Here is an 11200-nt window from a genome sequence, read left to right on the forward strand (position 1 = left end):
GAACCTGGCTGGAGAACCTAGCGAGAGAACAACATGGCTAAACCTGGCTAGAGAACCTGGCGACCGAACCTGGCAAGACCTGGAGAACCTGGCGACAGAACCTGACTGAGGAACCCAACTATGATGATCACCTGAATGCTGCCTCCGTGTCATTCCTTCTTTGCCTACTCCGTCCACACCTTTGGAGACCCCTGGACCTGCTGGGGCTGGACCCCAACAGCTAAGCTGCTTCATTCAGGTCTAAAAATAAAAATTTACTTTTAAAGGGAACTTTGGTTAATCAACTGATAACTTATGGGATTTAAATATGAATTAGAGTGATTGAGAAAAAGAAAGGTAGCTGGATATTTTAAGGTTTATAGGTCTGTTTCTCTTAATCTGATTATATCTTTAAAATGGCAATCAGGCAATATACAATTATTAATTACTGTCTTTAGCAAAAGAAACTTATGAAACCAAAGACCACTGTACTTCAGGATTTATGAGAATAAAGGGAATTGACATATCACATGTCAAATGAATGAAAATTTAACTCTGTTGAAACTCAACAAAAAATCCCACAAATTATAATAAAGGCCTGAGCTGCTGCCCCCTCGCCCTTTTTTATTTCACTAAAAATTATTTTTGACATTCCAAACCTGGGATGAAGAGCAGAGATTGACTGTTTCATAATAGTCAGCGTGTTATTTTAAGGCCAAGGAACACTTGACTCCTGAGATAAATTTTTTTGTAGTCATAATCATTTAGTCACTTAGTTGGATATTATTTTTAATTAAATCTTTATTGTTCATATTATTACATTGGTTCCTCCTTTTTCCCACTATAACTCCCCTCCACCCAGTTCCTACCCCACCCTCTGCCCTCACTCCCCACCCACTGTCCTCATCCATAGGTGCATGATTATTGTCCAATCTCTTCCCCCCACCCCAGAAATAGTCAGTCCATTCCCTTTCTATGTCCCTGATTCTATTATAATCACCAGTTCATTCTGTTCATCAGATTATTTACTTGATTTTTAGATTCACTTGTTGATAGATGTGTATTTGTTGTTCATAATTTGTATCTTTACCTTTTTCTTCTTCTTCCTCTTCTTAAAGGATACCTTTCAGCATTTCATATAATACTGGTTTGGTGGTGATGAACTCCTTTAGCTTTTCCTTATCTGTGAAGCTCTTTATCTGACCTTCAATTCTGAATGATAGCTTTGCTGGATAAAGTAATCTTGGTTGTAGGTTCTTGCTATTCATCACTTTGAATATTTCTTGCCACTCCCTTCTGGCCTGCAAAGTTTCTGTTGAGAAATCAGCTGACAGTCGTATGGGTACTCCCTTATAGGTAACTGACTTTTTTTCTCTTGCTGCTTTTAAGATTCTCTCTTTGTCTTTTGCTCTTGGCATTTTAATTATGATGTGTCTTGGTGTGGTCCTCTTTGGATTCCTTTTGTTTGGGGTTCTCTGCGCTTCCTGGACTTGGAAGTCTATTTCTTTCACCAGGTAGGGGAAGTTTTCTGTCATTATTTCTTCAAATAGGTTTTCAATATCTTGCCCTCTCTCTTCTTCTGGTACCCCTATAATTCTGATGTTGGTACGCTTGAAGTTGTCCCAGAGGCTCCTTACACTATCTTCGTATTTTTGGATTCTTTTTTCATTTTGCTTTTCCGGTTGGGTGTTTTTTGCTTCTTCGCATTTCAAATCTTTGACTTGATTCTTGCGATCCTCTGGTCTGCTGTTGGGAGTCTGTATAATATTCTTTATTTCAGTCAGTGTATGCTTAATTTCTAGTTGGTCCTTTATCACAACATCGAGGGTCTCACTAGATTTCTTAAGGATCTCAATACATTTATCGGCGGTTTCCATAAAATTCTTGAAAAATCTTAGAACCGTGGTTTTGAACTCTATATCCAGTCGTTTGCTGTCCTCCATTTCTGTCATTTGTGACCTGTTTCTTTGTCTTCGCATTTTGTCTGCTTCCCTGTGTTGGTAGAGTGGTTTTGTGTGCTAGGTGTCCTACAGGGCCCAGTGGCTCAGCCTCCCCAGTTACCTGAGGTGGACACTCTTGGTGCACCCCCTTGTGGGCTTTGTGCACAGTCTTGTTGTAGTTATGCCTTGATTGTTTTAGGTGTCACTGGGAGGAATTGACCTCCAGGCCAATTGGCAGTGAGAATCAGCTGTGTCTGCAGTGGGAGAACTTCTGTGCTGAAGACACCCTTCTGGGGCAAGACTTGCTTCAGTGGGGCTTTGGTGCTCACTGAGTCTGCCCCCTGAGTGTGTTCCTTATGAATCTGAGGAGTTGTAATCTGGGTGGTCCCACTCTGACCACTGGGTACACTGGCTCTTGGATCTAAGGAGGTGCTAATTAAGCCTCTTCCTGAGGTTACCCAGCAGGAGCTATGAAGAGATATGCAGATTCCCCTTCCTTTTTTGGGGGTTTGGGGGTGCCCAGATGAGGCCCAGCTGAGAAGCAATGCAAGCTGCTGTGGGGCCTTGGGCCTTCTCTGCGGGCCGAGGGAGCCAGCAGTATGGCTGCTCTCAGTCCTGCCCTCAGAGGTCCTGGCAATCACTGCGAGTGCCTCTGAGAGAAAGCTGCCCTCGAGTTCCGACCGATGCCAGACAGTCCCGTTTCTCCCGTATGAGTCTGGGTCCCCAGAGACTCACCCGGAACTGGAGCTCAGAGCCTGAGACTCCCTCCCGATTGAAAAACACAATCGTGTCCTCAGCCGCCAGCCCTCTCCGCATGCACCTCTGCACCTTTGTATTTACTTCAGCACCGCACCTCCTCTGAGTCTCGGTATGCTTTTCTCTTTCCTTCTAGTTGTAGAAATTCCACTCAGCCAGCCTTCCTGTGGTTCTGGATGATGTCCGTTATGTCTTTTAGTTGTATTTTTGAAGTGGTTGTGGGAGGCAGCAATCTCCGGTGTTTACCTATGCCGCCATCTTGGTTTCTCTTGGATATTTTTTATGCCCCCAAATAAAATGGAAACGTTGACTCACCAGGAATTCTTTATGACAGATTCTTATGAAAAATATGTTACACTCTTCACAAAGTATTGACTAAGTCATTTAAAGCAATAATATTCCTTCTGGGGTACTTGTTGCAGCCAAATTTATTTTGCTCACCCCTATTGCTTCCCTCTACTTAGAAGTGCTGCAAACTTTGGGGTAGCTTCCTACCTTTCTATGACATTATCTAGTTATGAGAAATCTTATAAAAATAAAAACATACCACCTTTCATATAAAAGTGAGAGTTGAATGAGGTAAAATGGGATTAGGGGGCTCTATATTTTTAAAAACTTTTCAATGTCACTTTTATACATACTCCATAAGTAAACATGTCTTCATGGTTTACACTTTCATTTGTATTTACTACACTGGATTAAGCTTTGTTGTGATTGTAACTAATATTCAGCCCACATATGCATTATCTCATCACATTGCCAATTAGTTGTTATAAATGTTCAATGTATACCACTGTAGTATGTTTTTATCTACCTGTTTCCAAAAGCTTTTCAAACTATGGAGAGCAGCTGAAGGAAAAATCCTTTAAATACAGTAGGTACTCGGGTTATGTTGGAGATCTGTTCCTACGGTGAGACCTAATGCAATTTTTGCTGTAAGTCTGAACCCACCTACATAAGCACCTATATCACTCACATGGAGCACATACACAGCAGTAATGAAGTGAAACAGTAAAAAAAATTTAAAAGAAAGATAACAATTCCTGACCTTTATTTGTGGTAAATAAATAATTAAAGCACATATGTACATATGTTGAAATGGCAGAACTTTTTTTTTTTTAATGGGAGATGGCGATGTAACCACGAAATGACGTACTTCGACTCTGACGTAACCCAAGGACTGTCTGTATTTAAAAATCAATTGTGTTCGGTCAGCATGGCTCAGTGGTTGAGTGTGGAGCTATGAACCAAGAGATGATGGTTCGATTCTTGGTCAGGGCACATGCAGGCTCAATCCCCAGTGTGGGGCGTGCAGGAGGCAGCCGATCTATGATTACCTCTCATTGATGTTTCTTTCTCTCTCCCTCCCCCTTCCTCTCTGAAATCAATAAAAATATATTTAAAATGAAATAAAACTCAATTGTGTCTCCCTGTATTCTAGTTAAAACAAAAGACTCAAAGTTTTAAGGAATTTACAAAACATAATTGTACATAAAAGGAGAACTGAATAAATGGGAAGGTATACCATGCTTATGGATAAAAAGATTTAATACCAGAAAGATGTGAACTCTTTCAACTTAATCATTAAGTTAGTGATGTTTAAAAAGAAATTCCCCTGAGAGTTTAGGATAAGGAGAATTTGATCATATAATTAATATTGAAGATAGTTTTGAAAAAGATAGAGGACTTGGCCCTGCCATAGGCTTATTATATAGTTTAGTAATTAAGACAGTAGAATTGAATGCCCAGAAACAGATCATGTATATATGGGTGCTAGGTAAATAGAGTTCCTATTCACTTGGGACTAAATGATGCTTGTTATTCCTCTGGCAAAATAAATCCTATACAATAAAGAGGTAATAAGCAAATTGACCCTCACGCTCTCACAAGATGGTTGCCTATGACCAGGCCAGCAGGGGGGTTAGTGAGGGACAACCAAACGACTGAACAAGCAGGCTGCGTGGGGTGACCAGGCTGGCAGCGGGGTTAGTGAGGGATGACCAAACGACTGAACAGCAGGCATAGTCGCTCTGATTGGCTGGTGGGCATGGCTTGGGATGTAGCGAAGGTACAGTCAATTAGCATCTTTGTCTTTTATTAGTGTAGATGGGAGGTGGCGACATAACCATAAAACGACGTACGTAGGTTGAGTCCGACATAACCCAAGGACTGCCTGTATTTTTATTGATTTTCAGAGAAAGAGGAAGGGAGAAGAAGAGAGAGAGAGAGAAACATTGATGTGAGAGAGCAACATCAATTGGCTGCCTCCTGAATGCCCTCTACCAAGGATCAAACCTGTAACCTGGGCATGTGCCCTGACCAAGAATAGAACGAACTAGCAACTTTTCAGTGCATGGGACGATGCCCAACTAAGCCACACTGGTCAGGGCAGAAAATTTTTTTAATTTTTTTTCAGTAAAATGTTGAAAATTCACCTCCATTTGAATGTGGTGGTTGTTAAAAGCAGATATAAGGAGTCTTCATATACTTCAAGTTCATTAAAAAATAATATGGATTCCATGCTACTGAGAACTTATCTACACATTTATTTTCAATCAATAAATGCTGCTTTTACAACCTGGAAAAAAAGAAAGTTTGCAGATCAGTTAGTACTGTGTCAGTGTTAACTTCCTGGTTTCAATCATTGTTCTATGCTAAATATTAATATTTGGGAAAGCTGGGTGAAGGGTATATGGGAATTCCCTGCACTATTATTGCAACTTTTTTGTAAGTCTGAAATTATTTCCAAATAAAAAGTGTTGGTGCTTATAATCTAAACCACATCATTTGGAACTGGATTTTCTTTGTTTCAAATGTATAAATTTTGTCTCCTCAATAATCTCCACTGAAGAATTAAACATTCACAAGTATTAAATGAGAGGTTTCAAAAGAAGAGTTTAAAAAAGAAAAAAAGAAAAAGAAAAAAAAAAGAGAGAAAAGAAGAGTTTAAGTAATAATCGTCCAAGTAAATTCTGCTAATTTCTCCTTTATTAATGATTAGTGGTATAAAAAATGACATTTTCCCAAATAATAATAAAAGATTTACAGGTTTAAAAGAATCCAAGTAACACTGATCCAGTTGAAACTAGTGTAGACAAACATAATGGGGGAAAAAAATCTTATACCAAAGTTGTTTTCAGAAAGACTAAATTCTATGACCTCTTAATGAGAGAAGGAATCCAGAAGCTTGGCTGATTACTAGCACTAAACCCATGTCATGTAATTTGATAAGAGGAAAAACAGGGCTGTAAATTCAACCAAGAATTATTTTGTTGCAGTCAAAAATAATAAGAAGCAAGGAAATTCTTTTTAAAGGTTTTCACTGTAAAAGCTTTAAGACTGTGGTATTTACAATGTTTTAAGTTATGGCCCTGATGATAAGACTTCTCACAGAAAAGGGGTGAGCTACACATGGATGCAGACTTTCAACATAAGCCATAAGAAGCAACTAAAATTTAGCTCCAAAGATGTAATTTTTCTTGTAAACTACATATCTAGTAAACTAAATGGGGGCACTAAAAGTAAAGATACATTCTATAAAATCTTACAAATATATTTGACAATGAGATGTTAGGAAATGATAAAGGGATGGGGGCAAAGGGACTTGGGTTTTAAGTGTTAAAATTACTCTCTTTGAGCTCTTTGCTGGCAGGAACTAGGGAGAGTACAGAAGAGAAGAAGTTGATTCCTTCTGTGCCAGAAACCCTTCAGAAGAAGCAAAGGAATTTCATGGAGCTGATGATCAAGCGCCTGAAAAAGAAGTTTGCCTAAAAGATGCTTCAAAAGGAAAGGAGAAAGCTTATCTATAAAAAAGCTAAGCACCATGACAAGGCATACAGGTAGATGTACAGAACTGAAATCTGAATGGCTAAGATAGCAAGAAAAGCTGGCAACTTCTATGTACCTGTGGAACCCTAATTGGCATTTGTCATCAGAGGAAGGTGCTGCAGCTTCTTTGCCTTTGCCAGATCTTCAACGGCACCTTTGTTTAAGCTCAACAAGGCTTCCATTAACATGCTGAGGATTGTGGAACCATATATTGCATGAGGATACCCAAACTTGACATCAGTAAATGATCTACAAACAGGCTATGTGAAAATCAACAAAAAACCTAATTGATTGGACAGATAACACATTGATTGCTCGATCTCTTGGTAAATATGGCATCATCTAAATGGAAGATCTGATCCGTGAGATATATACTGTTAGAAAACACTTTAAAGAAGTAAACAACTTCCAGTGGCCCTTCAAATTATCTTCTCCATGAGGTGGAATAAAGAAAAGACCACCCATTTTGTAGAAGGTCGAGATACTGATAATAGGGAAGATTGGGATTAACAAGCTTATCAAAAGAATGAACTAAGGTATCTACTATGGTTATTGTTGTAATCTGGTCAGTTAATAAACAGTGAGTGCTTTAAAATTGAGTAAGTAAATAAAATTACTCTCCTTTTGAGTAGCTAATATTATTTCAAAAGCATTATTCCAAAGGTATGACTCACTTTAGAGAAAATAAAAAAGATGAGAAGAAATGAAATGGTTAATATTATTGGCTTTACAAGCTTAAGATTTTCATACTAAATACAAAATAGAAGCTTTTTAAAAAACTGTCAAGAATTAATCCTTATATAAAGAATAACAAGAGATACACACAAGGCCACAATGAAGTACAACACAGCAAAAGTATAATTATAGTTTTAAAAGCATAGCGGGCTAGATTAGTTCTTAAATTCCCTATCAGAGCCATTACCATGTCAGTAAAGCTAGATATACAATTTCACTTCACTTAGTATAATAAAGTAGTTCAGACTTAGGTCAAAGATCACACAATTAGAGTGCCTCATTTGTCTGATCCACTATACACAGTAAGTGAATTACTATCCTCTACATAAATGTTCTTAATTTGTATTTGGATATTCTTATCTACTGAGAGCAGATCACCCAATTTCTAAAACATAACATCTGAGGTACCAACCAACCAAACATCATAGAAAATTGCAAAACTTTAACTGTTTGTTACCGTATAGTGAAAAAAGGTACATTTTTGTGGAATGCTTAAAGTGTTTTAGTGGGGGGAAAAATCAGAAAAATAATCTAAAAGGTTTAAACATCCAGGTATGATGATGTCTTAAATAGAGGCATTTAACTCAAACCTTCATTCCATCACAATTAAAATGCCAAAAAAAAAAAAAATCTAAAATGGGAGAGAACTACTTCAACACTAGACACTAGGAATTGGATGTCATTCATATGATGAAACTGTTGAGGAATATCTGAAAGGTATGGTAAGATAGATCTGGATAGAATAAAGATGTCAAGAGCCAACTAGTGACTTATCTTCCTGAGAAAGGAATGCTGTGACTCTGAGAGAAAGCAGAGGAGATACTGGCAAAAACACCATTAATAAGAACAGTAAGAGTAGGGCATGGGTGGCCATAGGAAAAAATGAGAAACACTCCAGCTGGAATCTGTTTACCACCACCAATCAAGATCATTGAAAACAACTGTGTCCAAGGAGCTGCACAGCAGCACACTAAACAATGTCTAGGAAATCTAAGACTTTCTCCCAGAAACAGTGGGCAGATATACAAGTAAGCTGGATAAATAACTACTAGAGGCCCAGTGCACGAAATTCGTGCATGGGTAGGGTCCCTAGGCCTGGCCGGCAATCAGGGCCAATCGGGGTCTTCCAGCTGCTGGCCGGGGCCTTCCTTCTGGCTGCCAGCCAGGGTCTCCCTTCCCCGCTGCTGCCAGGGCCTTCCTTCATTCCATGCCACCCCCTGGTGGTCAGTGCATGTCATAGCGAGCAATCAAACTCCCGGTCGAACTCCCGAGGGGAAATTTGCATATTAGGCTTTTATATATACAGATAGTATACAACTGGCCTGGTGGCTAGCAAAATACCCATTCCTCATAGAATAAATTGGACAGAGAGAGACATCACTCCCTTGCTAGGACAGGCTCCCAATCTACTCCTTTCAGGCTTCTGGGTTGATGAACAGAAATGTACATTTCTATTAACTGGGTCTCTTATGTAATAGTTGAAAGGAGAATCTATTAGTATCCAAGGACAGTGAGGTTATTGCAGATGCATTCATCTGCAGGTCTCCAGATGAGACTTCTCCAAGCATAAGGATAAATAAAAGGAGAAGAAGGGTGGGGGAGGATGGATGAGGGGAGGAAGCAGGAGGAGAAGGAGAAAAAAAATAAAAAAATACTGGAAACTAAGAAATCATTTTGCAACAAAAAAGAGGAAAATACAACACTTAAGATATAGAATGGGGCATATAATTTTGAAAAGAGTCTGGAAACAGAACTAAATTTTAATTAACTTTGCACTGAATTAAATTTTATAAAAATTTTTTAAAACAGGTTATTTGAAACAAGATAAAAGATCAGATATTGGGTAACAGACTGAGGTTTGTTTAAGAGTAAGGTAGACATAAGTAGGAAACTAAAAGAAATAACAAAATAATGTAAAAGCATAAATAAAAACTAAATTAATTATAACCAAATAGAAAAATGAGCATAAGATTTCAACAGACATTTCACAAAACAGGATATCCAGATAACCAATAAACATAAGAAAAATCACAATTTCATTAGTAATTAGAAAAATATGAATTAAAACTATAATGATATATCACTACATGACTACCAAAATAACCAAAATAAAAGCAAAATACCAAGTGTTGTCAAGAATGTGACTCACTCTCATACATTAATATGGAAAGTGTAAAATGGGCATAATCACTTTATAAACCTTTATGGTAGTATCTACCAAAGCTGATAGCCTATGACCTGTCTCTCAGAGTGTGTCTATAAATTAGAAGTAACAGCATCATCTGTTTGTTAGTCATGCAAAATCTCAGACCATACCAAAAACCTGACTCACACTCAGCATTTTACTGAGAGCCAGGTAATTTACATGCACATTAAAGTATGAGAAGTGTTGTACTATAACTCATCTATTCTACTTCAACCTTGTCCATTTCATTCTAGTTATAAGCCCAACAAAAATACATGCAAGTGCTCACTGAAAAATATGTACTAGAATGTTTATAGCAGCACTATTTCTGTTTTTAAATTTTTAAATTTTTAATATTATATTAGTTTCAGGTGTACAATATAATATATACTAGAGGCCTGGTGCACAAAAATTTGTGCACTGGGGGGGGGGGGGCCCCCCGCCCGGCCTGGGCCCCCTATCTGTATTGCCTGATTATCAAGGCTTCACTGTATAAAACTTCACTAGTACCCCTATAAAAATGAACACTCCACATGGGAATTTTTTATTTGACACTCACTAGAATAGGTAATGAGAGGTTGATGAAGAGGTAAAGTCTAATAATGAACTTGAGATTATTCTAGCAAAATAGATTAGATGAGTAGAGTAGCCTTGTTTCCTTGATGTGCCATATGGAAGAGGAACCTCATCATCACCTAAGTGCATGATCAGAGCACAGAAACCTGGCTCTGGGCCAGTCCACCATAAACTATTCACAAATGGTATCATTAAAATTCATGAATGAAATGTTGAACTGAAGTAATTAATGCTAAAATTGAGTTTCTTATCACACGTTCTGGAAAAGTTGATTTTAAGAAACATTTTATTGAGAATATAAAGAGTGACTATTAAAGATGAACTTGAGCTAATTTATATTAAATTCACTTTTTTTCTGATGGGATTTTTTTTAAGTTGAAATGATTATCCTGATCACATGGTAACTGTCATCAATAGGAATTTATAAATTAAGATGGTGAGGTCTTTAAGACACCCAGACCTATTTGTCTATTCTGATGTATCAGGAAGGCAGCAAAAGGAAGGTTTTGACCTTTCCACAATCAAATGCTATTTAGATACAAAACAAAACAAAAAAATTGTGGTGTAGAGGAATGGATAAAGAATAGTTCTGTGATCTATTTTAAGGAATGAAAAGATTCTCTCTTAGTTTGTAAGATACTAAAATTTTGCACTCAAAATTACTCTTTACCAGTAAACATTATGCAATTTAATTACAATATTTATATTTAGATAACATCCCATATACATTTAATATTTGATAATATAGCTCAACTAATTATAAATATGACTGAAGTAAATAGATTAATTAAAATTTCTAAGTTTCTAAAAGTTATTTCTCTACAAATTATCTCACCTCCTCATCATCCAATTGAGAGATCTATACAAAAAACGTTTTATTTTTATAATAATTATACATGCAACAGATTATATAAGCCATTGCTCTTTTTAAAACAGTGAAATTTGTAATAAAGCAAACATCTCCATACCTACAACAAAGTTTTACAGAAACCTCCAGGTGTCACAATACACCTGACCTTAGTCCCATGACTCTCTTGCTCTTGAACATTATTTTCTACTTGAGGCCCAGTGCACAAAAATTTGTGCACTGGCAGGGGAGGGGGTGTGTGTGTGGGGGTGTCCCTCAGCCCCACTTGTGCCCTCTCACAGTCTGGGACCCCTCGAGAGATAACCACCTGCTGGCTTAGGCCCGCTCCCCGGT

The 11200-nt window shown here is 37.7% G+C and overlaps 1 protein-coding gene across 1 annotated transcript in view; it reads right to left on the reverse strand.

Moving 5' to 3' along the window:
* Nucleotides 1-11200, reverse strand: part of REC114 (REC114 meiotic recombination protein) — a 175893-nt gene that overhangs the window by 50465 nt on the left and 114228 nt on the right. The window lies entirely within an intron of this gene.

This window comes from Myotis brandtii, unplaced genomic scaffold, assembly GCF_000412655.1.
Source record: "Myotis brandtii unplaced genomic scaffold, ASM41265v1 scaffold74, whole genome shotgun sequence".
In the NCBI taxonomy this organism is placed as follows: Eukaryota; Metazoa; Chordata; class Mammalia; order Chiroptera; family Vespertilionidae; genus Myotis; species Myotis brandtii.